Here is a 9,318-nt window from a genome sequence, read left to right as displayed (position 1 = left end):
CACCTAAGTGGATTATCTACGAGGCCTACATGAAAAACCAAACAAGAGCAACAATACATTTGTTTTTTGAATATTGTACGGTATGACAAACCCTGCCTGGAGCCAAATCCGTATGCACGTGTCTCTACCGCCATCTTCCGACGGTCCATCCGGCACACACGTGCGTTAGCATCTGCCACCTGGGAATCCCCCGAGCACTTTAGAATTGAACTTACAAAGTAAATGGGCTTTGAAAAAAAATATTAAAGCACAAATCATAGTCGCTGCCACACTAGTAAAGAGTCGAGAACATCAATAATAATTTTTAAGTTTGCAGGCAATTCAACCTAAACCGGTACACGCGGAGCAGAATTCATCATCTAGTCTGTGAGCAGGCAGCTGGGGCTCTTCAGGGACCCAGGCAAGGACTGTGGGAAAGCCCAAGGGGAGAGTCAACAGGCTCTGATCCTAACAGCTTGAATTCTTTCGGAGTTTCTGTTTGTCTGTTCCTATGAGGGGGAAAAAGGACCAAAGCTCTGAGCCTGCTCTTCCGGGTAAAATAGAAATACAGCCAATGTTCCTACTTAGCATCACCTGAGACATGCCTAGTTCTCCTTTTCCTTTTGTCCCTGACAGTACAGACCAGATTGATGGTGGGAATGTGGATGCCTGAAGGGCAGAGGCTTCATTCTGTTCACTGCTGCATTCCCATGACTAGAACAGCAATTCATAGCAGGTGTTCAAGAGATACATTCTTAATAAAGGGACAGTCATTGCTATCATTGATTGATGACATTTTATTTATTTATTTATTTATTTTTGAGATGGAGTCTTACTCTGTTGCCAGGCTGGAGAGCAGTGGTGCGACCTCAGCTGACTTCAACCTTCGCCTCCCGGGTTTAAGCGCTTCTCCTGTGTCAGCTTCCTGAGAAGCTGGGACTACAGGCACCTGCCACCACTCTCAGCTAATTTTTTGTATTTTTAGTAAAGACAGGGTTTCACCATGTTAGCCAGGATGATCTCAATCTCCTGACCTCATGATCCATCTGCCTCGGCCTCCCAAAGTGTTGGGATTACAGGTGTGAGTCACCACACCCGGCCCGATTGATGATATATTTTATGCCAAGTCCTTTACAATTCTTATATCATTTAATCTCTGTAATAACCTATGAAGCATGTATTATTATGCATATGTTGGTTTGGTTTTGTTTTGTTTTGTTTTTGAGACAGAGTCTCCCTCTATCACCCAGGCTGGAGCGCAGTGGCGGGATCAGTGCGGCTCCCCACAGCCTCGATCTCCGAGGCCCAAGCAATCCTCCCATCTCAGCCTCCTGCGTAGCTGGAACCACAGGCACGTGCCACCACACTCAGCTATTTTTTTAATTTTGTGTAGAGATGAGGTCTTACAATGCTGCCCCGGCTGGTCTCGAAGTCTGGGACTCAAGTGATTCTCCCACCTCAGCTTCCCAAAACACTGGGATTACAGGCATGAGCCACGTTGCCGAATTCCATGTGTTATTGATGGAGAGTGAGAGAAGCCCCAGGCTTGGCAGATGGCCAGACTGACTGGAGAGGAATGAATTTATGTTGAGTTAAATCAGCTGTAGCCCATGAAGAGGTGGCTACATAAAAATAATAATAAACGTTCGCTATTGAGAAATTACTGTACACCAGGACACTGCAGAGCATGATCTTACTTACTCCTAGCAACAGCTTGATGAAATAAATCTTACTTGGCGTTGCCATTTTACAGATGAAGGCCAGGAAGTTTCAGCAATCTCGACGTTAGGAAGTGGAGAGCTGGAGTTCCCACCCAGGACTGCCTTGTGGATGCAGCTTCTCTTACCCTCATAGCTTCCCTCTCATGATACGCGCTGGGCTGTCCTCCTTCCTCCAGGAAGTCACCCATGACAGTATCAACAGTGTGAGCCAACTCCCATACTGTTGCCCATCAACAGACCAACTGCAAGGCATTTCCTCCCGAAATATGTAGCAGCCTGGATACAGAACAGAAAGAGACACGAGGTGGATGTCTGAGGGTTCCGACTGGTTTGTTTACAGTGAAGTGGAGTCTCCTAAACTCAATGACAAAGGTCACAGGATGGTCAGCTGGGAAAAGACAGCACAAAACCAAGGGCAACAGCTTGTTTTGTCCTACAAACACTGTCCTATAAACACTGCACAATTCTCATATTGAAACAAAATTCCTGGGCATCTACACAAAAATCTGTACACAAATATTCCTAGCAACATCATTCATAATGCCCTAAAAGTCGACCTCATTATGAACTGAATGTCCCCAAAATTCATATGTTGAAGTCCTGATACCCATTGTGATGATATTTGAAGGTGGAGCTTTTGGGAGGTAATTAGGTCATGAGGGAAGAGTCCTCATGAATGGAGTTGGTGCCATTAGAAGAAAAGACAGGAGAACACAGCTTATAGATGGCCCACCGCAAGAGCTCCCTCACTAAGAATCGAATCAGCCAGCAGCCTGATCGTGGACTTCCAGACTCCAGAACTGTGAGAAATAAACGTCTGTTGTTTAAGCCACTCAGGCTACAGTGAGTGTTATGGCAGCCAGGCAGACTAAGACAAACCCAAATGCCCATTAACTGATAAATGGATCAATAAAAGGTTATGATATTGTATGAAATATTATTTCTTAAAAATGAATGAAATATTATTCCACAATACAAAAGAATAAAATTATGATTCATGCTACACTATGCTTGAACCTCCCAAACAGTATACTAAGTGAAAGAAGTCAGGAATAAAGGGTTCCATATTCTGTGATTCTACATATACAAAGGTCCACAACACATAAATCTAGAGGCAGAAACTACTTCAGTAGTTAGGGTTTGGGGTGAGGAGAAGGGTAGATGTGGAGGATGAAGGAGTGACTGCTATAGGGTACAGTTTCTTTTAGGGTGGTGAAAACATTCTGAAATCAATCGTGGTAGTTGCACAACTCTGTGGACATACTGAAAACCACTGAATTTTTTTTTTTTTTTTTTTTTTTTTTTTTATTTTTTTTTTTTTTTTTTTTTTTTTTTGAGACAGAGTCTTGCTGTGTCACCCAGGCTGGAGTGCAGTGGCATGATCTCGGCTGGCTGCAACCTCTGCCTCCCTTGTTCAAGCAATTCTTCTGCCTCAGCCTCCGGAGTAGCTGGGACTACAGGTGTGTGCCACCAAGTCTAGCTAATTTTTTATTTTTATTTTTTGTATTTTTAGTAGAGACGGGGTTTCACCATGTTAGACAGAATGGTCTCAATCTCCTGACCTTGTGGTCCGCCCGCCTTGGCTTCCCAAAGTGCTGGGATTACAGGCATGAGCCACCAGGCCCAGCCAAACCACTGAATTATATACTTAAAATAGGTAAATTGCATAGTATGTGAATTATATCCCAATGAAGCTGTTACCAAAAAAACCCCAATATTTTATATGAGCTTAGAAACAAAATAAATTATTCGATAAGTGGGGACCAGGGAGGAACTCATGGTATTTCATCAAAACTGATCCAAAACTGATTCTGTTCTGATCCAGCCTCTTTTCCCAGACATCCTTAATTCGGCAAATGACCCCAAACTCTGCCACAGCTAGAAAGCTATGAGTGATCCTCGATTTCTCCTTTCCCTGCACCATCTCCAAAATCCAAATCCATCAGCAACTCCTGTCCATTACATCTCCCAAACACACCTCACACTTCACCCTTTTATGCTCATCTTCAATGCCACCATCTCTCAAACCATCATCCAAACCATCACCCTCTCTCGATTCTGACTGCTCATGCTCCTGTTCTTGCCATCCTCTGATCCGTTTGCAATGCCTGGCAGGTTATCATTTCACAACATACGTCAGCTCCTGGCTTTCCACGGCAGACACTATTCTCTGGTCGCATATGACAGGGACTGAAGGTCCACCCTCCCTCGTGTATCCAGTGCTCTGCTCATGATGACACCCTAGGCTACTCCAGGCGCGCTGTGCTCCCTTTCACCCTCAGCTATGCCAAAGCCTTTATCCCCTCCAGGCCTTTGCTCTTGCTGTTCCCTCTGCCTGAGCCACTCTTCCTTCACATCTTGGCATGACTGGCAGGCTGTGACTCATCCTTTAAGGGTGCCAACTCAAGCCTCTCTCAAAGAGACCCTTGAGCACGCTTGAGGGGCCCCACCCAGTTCTGCCTTATCTCATCCAGTGTCCAAGTTATAGCACTGCTTGGAAATTGTAGTTACCTCATTTGTCTGTCTACTCTGTTCTCACCTGCTTACCCATCAGAAACTGGCTGGCTCACATTTATTTTTAATGAAAAAGCGAATGAAAGTCATAGAAATTTCTACATTTTAAAACTGGTTAGAGAAGGATCCAGCAAAGGAGACTGCAAAGGAGCTATGCACCTGAGAATTCCCTGGGAAGAAACATTGATGATCATGGAGAAATCAGAATCACAGCATCCCAGTAAACCTGCCAAAGACCTCATAACTATATGTGTAGCTGCTGAACAAAACAATACAGGAGCATACAAAACAAAGATAATATCAGTAAGATTTTATAGAACTTAAATTCATAATTTCATAATATCAATAAGATTTTAGAGAACTTAAATTCATATTGGGTACTGTACAACTAATTTCACCATTTATTATCTTACTTTGAATTCAACATTTGGGGATTTCCCTCACACATAATTCCAAAGAGATATTTATAATTTTTTTCTGCTGTGTGTGTAGATTATATTCATTCGCGAAGCATTTTTCTTCTGAGCGTGGTTCCCCAACTAAAAGCTGAATCATTTTCTAAACTTAAATATCTCAGAGTTCTGGAGCCACTTTTCCCAAGTTATAACTCAAAGAAGCTGGCAATTCATGTATATTCTTCTTTCTTAGTCTTCTTTCTTTCTCTTTCTTTCTTTCTTTCTTTCTTTCTTTCTTTTTCTTTTCTTTCTTTCTTTTTTGAGACAGAGTCTTACTCTGTTGCCTAGGCTAGAGTGAAATGGCAAAATCTTGGCTCACTGCAACCTCTGCCTCCCAGGTTCAAGCGATTCTCATGCCTCAGCCTCCTGAGTAGCTGGGATTACAGGCATGTGTTACCATGCCTGGCTAATTTTTATATTTTTATTAGAGATGGGGTTTCACCATGTTGGCCAGGCTGGTCTCGAGCTCCTGACCTCAGGTGATCTGCCTGCCTCGGCCTCCTAAAGTGCTGGAATTACAGGCGGGAGCCACTGTACCCAGCCTGCATGTATATTCTTCTTAAAAAGTTGGTCACATGTTCTGGAAGATTCAGATCTATAACTTCCTAAGTCCTTGTTTTTTCAATCTCTGAACCATGCTGTCCAAGAGCCCGACTCAGGAGGTCTGGAGGAGGTCAGAGTATTTTTAGATCTGCAACTCCAAAGGTATTCTGACATGAAGTCAGGATTGAAAGACATTTTTGTAGGCCAGGCACTATGAAAAGATCAGGTCACAGGGATACAAAGATGACCAGGATTCGGTGCTACCCTAAAGGAGGTCTTCTTTTCTAGGGGTCAGGGGCACAGTAATGTAAACATATACTTCAATGCCATATGATAAATGCTTTGAGCACTTTTACTGTTGGAGCACAGAGATAAAGCTCTCTCCAAGTTGGAGTCATATTTGTTCTGGAATAACCAAGGAATTTTGAAGACAAAAGAAACAATGGAGCAAGGGGCTCTCTAATTTTATGTGCAATGTTTTGTGTTTGCAAATCACTTTTAGTCATCTGCCTTTTGAAAGAGGCATCTCCTTTACCACCTGTTAACGAATTGCTGAGAGTCTCAAACTGGTCTTAATTGGCCTATTTTGCTTTGGAGCTTGGTTCGCTAAAATAATAACAATGAAAGGACTGACCAGCTTTATAAAATGGGATCCAGACTACATCCTGTGTGAGGGAGGGGAGACCAACTTCCCCTGGTTTTCTGTGGCCCAGCATTGTGGAGTTGCCCGGAGCTACTACAGGATCAAGGACTTTAATAAAAGTGAGGAGTGGTAGATCGTTTTGAAGATAGAAAGTGACTAACTATAGAGAACAAGAGTTAGCATAGCTTTACTTTTAAAACATTCAGGTTCTATGAACCCAGTGAGATGTCCAGGGAAATTCCTAGAGGGGTCTTTCCAGGTTGGAAACAGGAACTGTCTTTGTCATTTACAACAGCCAATTGTGTACCCGTGTATAGCTTCTAAGAAATCTAGATTATGGTAGTTTTGAATTCCATTGTAGAATACGATGCCTAAATATACACACATTTACAATATGCACAGCTATTATAAATCTAGCTACAGCTAAATCTAACAATAAACTGTTCTCTCTTTAAAGATTCTGCACATACATTTCAAAAGCCTTTGAAAACGTGTACGTACCGTTGGACTTCAAAAGAGGATATATCTTTCAGATATGCTCACAGATCTGGTAGAAGTCAAGTTGAAACCTTTTTTGGAAATAAAGGTTTGAATCCGACTGCACAATTAGCTGTATCAATGTGGGCAACTCCTTAGTCTCTCTAATCCTTAATTTTACTGTTTATCAAACTGAGATAGCAAAACCTGCCTAAGAGGAAAATTAATTAGATGAGTATTTAAAATTGGGTAGTTTTAAAAGGAATGGGTACTTGGAGCACACATCACTAGTCTTTCCACTTTTGTTTTACAATTTTGCCGAAGTAAACAGTTGTTGTACAAAGCGGAAACCAGTAACCCAGAATGCAGCAGACGCGGCTATCGGCCATATCGCACATTACAATATTCAAATACATGCCAAAGACAGACACAATTTGGCAACACAGAACTAGAGAAACAGGCAGGCCTGAGCATAACTTGAATTTTTTCTGGTGCAGAAACTCAGAAGTCCAAACATGATCTTATTTGCCTTTAGTCTGAGTTGACCTTTCTTCTTTAAAGGCATCCTTGCCCTTTCGTCGTTTCATTTTCTGCCAATTTCCAAATGTTCTCCGACAAAAAGACAACCTCTGAAATTCATCAGAAATAAATAAATAAAAACCCTCTAAATCAGTCGCTAAATAAAAGAAAAATAGAACTTCGTAAATCGGTTCAGGCTTTTAAAAATTGTCTCTCCTGATGGAAACTGGGGGATGAGAGCGTGACGCTGAGCCCACAGAGCGGGTCAACAGCGGCATCTAGTGTTCGATCGGAATCCTGCAGAGCCTCTCGTTGGAGATGGGAGGATCTGTTTGCTATTGTAAGGTGCAAATCAGTTACATTTACCCACCCGTGGAGATCATTGAGAAGTACTCACCCGAGTGTTTATGGTGCTGCTTCCGCAGATGTTCATAGAAGAAGGACGCAGGTTGTTCTAATTCCGGAGAGACCGAACATGACACAGCTTTGCCATTCATCTCACTCCCATCTCAGCCTCACCCCCTCTGACTCAACTCAAAGACAGAAACTATGTGCCTGAGAGTCCCTGAAGGGGAGAAGCCCTCTAGGATGGTTTAACAGCCTTCTCTGGAGTAAACGGAATAGATTGTGTTCATTTTTGGAAATAATCCTGCTTTTGCCTTAACTTTTTTATGGACACCCTGAACTCTTCAGTGAATAGTGAATTCTGAGGAAACTATTTAATCGGCAACAATCTATAAATAAGGGATGATTTTGGATCTGCGTATGCCAGTGATTTTCACCATTTTTCCCCAGCAATTAAATTCTTTAAGTGAAAAACATGAGATATTTGGAATAGAAATGTTACAAAGAAGAGATACATATATATAACCTATAGATGCTCTCTTTAAACGGGGGCTGGTGTGGAAAAACTAGATCTACAGCCACTCAGCTTTCCAGAACCCCCACCCTTCTCTTGCCTCTCCTCACCCCACTCCCCTTGGCCTCCTGCCCTGTTCCCCAGCCCCATGCCACTCCCAGCTTCTGAGGCTTATCTGCAGAAACTTAGGTCCTCCTAGAATAACACAAGCCTTTTAAACTTGGATCTGTTTTCTTTCGGAGACAAGTGGCAGAAAAACACCCACAGACCTGAGCAAAGGATACGAGGTACATTGACATAAACAAAGATGTAACCAGCAGACACAGAAAGCTACAGAAAGCAGGAGGCTTCGCAGCATTTTTCTAGTTAGAAAGACAAGTTTCCCTTGTTTTCCATACCCACCAAGGCACCCTGCCTTCATCCTCACCACTTTGCTGATGGCACCACATCTTCGGCTAAGGATGCCATCAGATCCTTTGGGAAATCCTCTCGGCCATTCTGGGAGATTTTGTATTCTCCTGAGCCCTCCTAGGGGCTGCCCACCTCTCTGCCCATAGATGCAAGTTACTGGTGACCGTGCCAGCAAAACTCTGAAGGTTGACTGAAAGGAGAGTCAATGGGCAGTATCTCACAGCCAATTTTCCAGGCACAACACCCTTCTAACTGTCTCATCCTTCAGGCCTGCCTGTGACACCTTCCTAACACCAAGTGACTTGGAGTTTCCTCTATAATTATTCAGTCATTCTCTTCTTCCTTCACTGAGAAAGCATAGTCGGGCATATTCCAAACTACTCAAAACAAAAGGTCAGCACTTGTTATGGTTGGAAACTACGTGTTTACCTTGATTATGAAAATAATAAGACCAGGTGTGGTAGCTCATGCCTGTAATCCCAGCGCTTTGGGAGGCCAAGGCGGGTGGCTCACCTGGTCAGGAGTTTGCGACCAGCCTGGCCAACATGGTGAAACCCTGACTCTACTAAAAATATAAAAAATTAGCCAGGTGTGGTGGTGGGCACCTGTAGTCCAAGCTACTTGGGAGGCTGAGGCAGGAGAATCGCTCTAACCCGAGAGGCAGAGGTTGCAGTGAGCCGAGATAGCGACACACTGTTCTCCATAATGGTTGTACTAATTTACATTCCCACCAACAGTGTATGAGGCTTCCCTTTTCTCCACATCCTTACCAGCATTTGTTATTGCCTGTCTTTTGGAAATAAGCCCCCTTAGACATCTTCAGACATGCCTGAATCCTTGAGTGGACACAACATCAGTCTTTTCTACAAATGGGCTCCAGAGATCACCTGCATCAAACTATCCTGAAGCAGGGAGCATGAAAACTGTGTAGTTTCTCAGGCAGGTGATCAAGTTTGGCATCATCGTACTAAGTCACCTTGTTAATGTGTAACCTTGATATAATGTGATGAAAATGACACTTTATCTCTGTGGCCTTCCTCCTAGTCTAATCATAATAAAAATATCAGACAAATCCCAACTGAGGTATATTTTACAAAATATTTGACCAGTACTCCTCAAAAATATGAACATATCATGCCCCAGAAGAGGAAGACATGAGACATGACAACTAAATGTAATGTAGCATTAGGTAAAAAC

The sequence above is a fragment of the Cebus imitator genome, unplaced genomic scaffold (assembly GCF_001604975.1).
Source record: "Cebus imitator isolate Cc_AM_T3 unplaced genomic scaffold, Cebus_imitator-1.0 Scaffold89, whole genome shotgun sequence".
In the NCBI taxonomy this organism is placed as follows: domain Eukaryota; kingdom Metazoa; phylum Chordata; class Mammalia; order Primates; family Cebidae; genus Cebus; species Cebus imitator.
The sequence above is the reverse complement of the archived record's forward strand: the minus strand, read 5'-3'. Positions refer to the sequence as shown.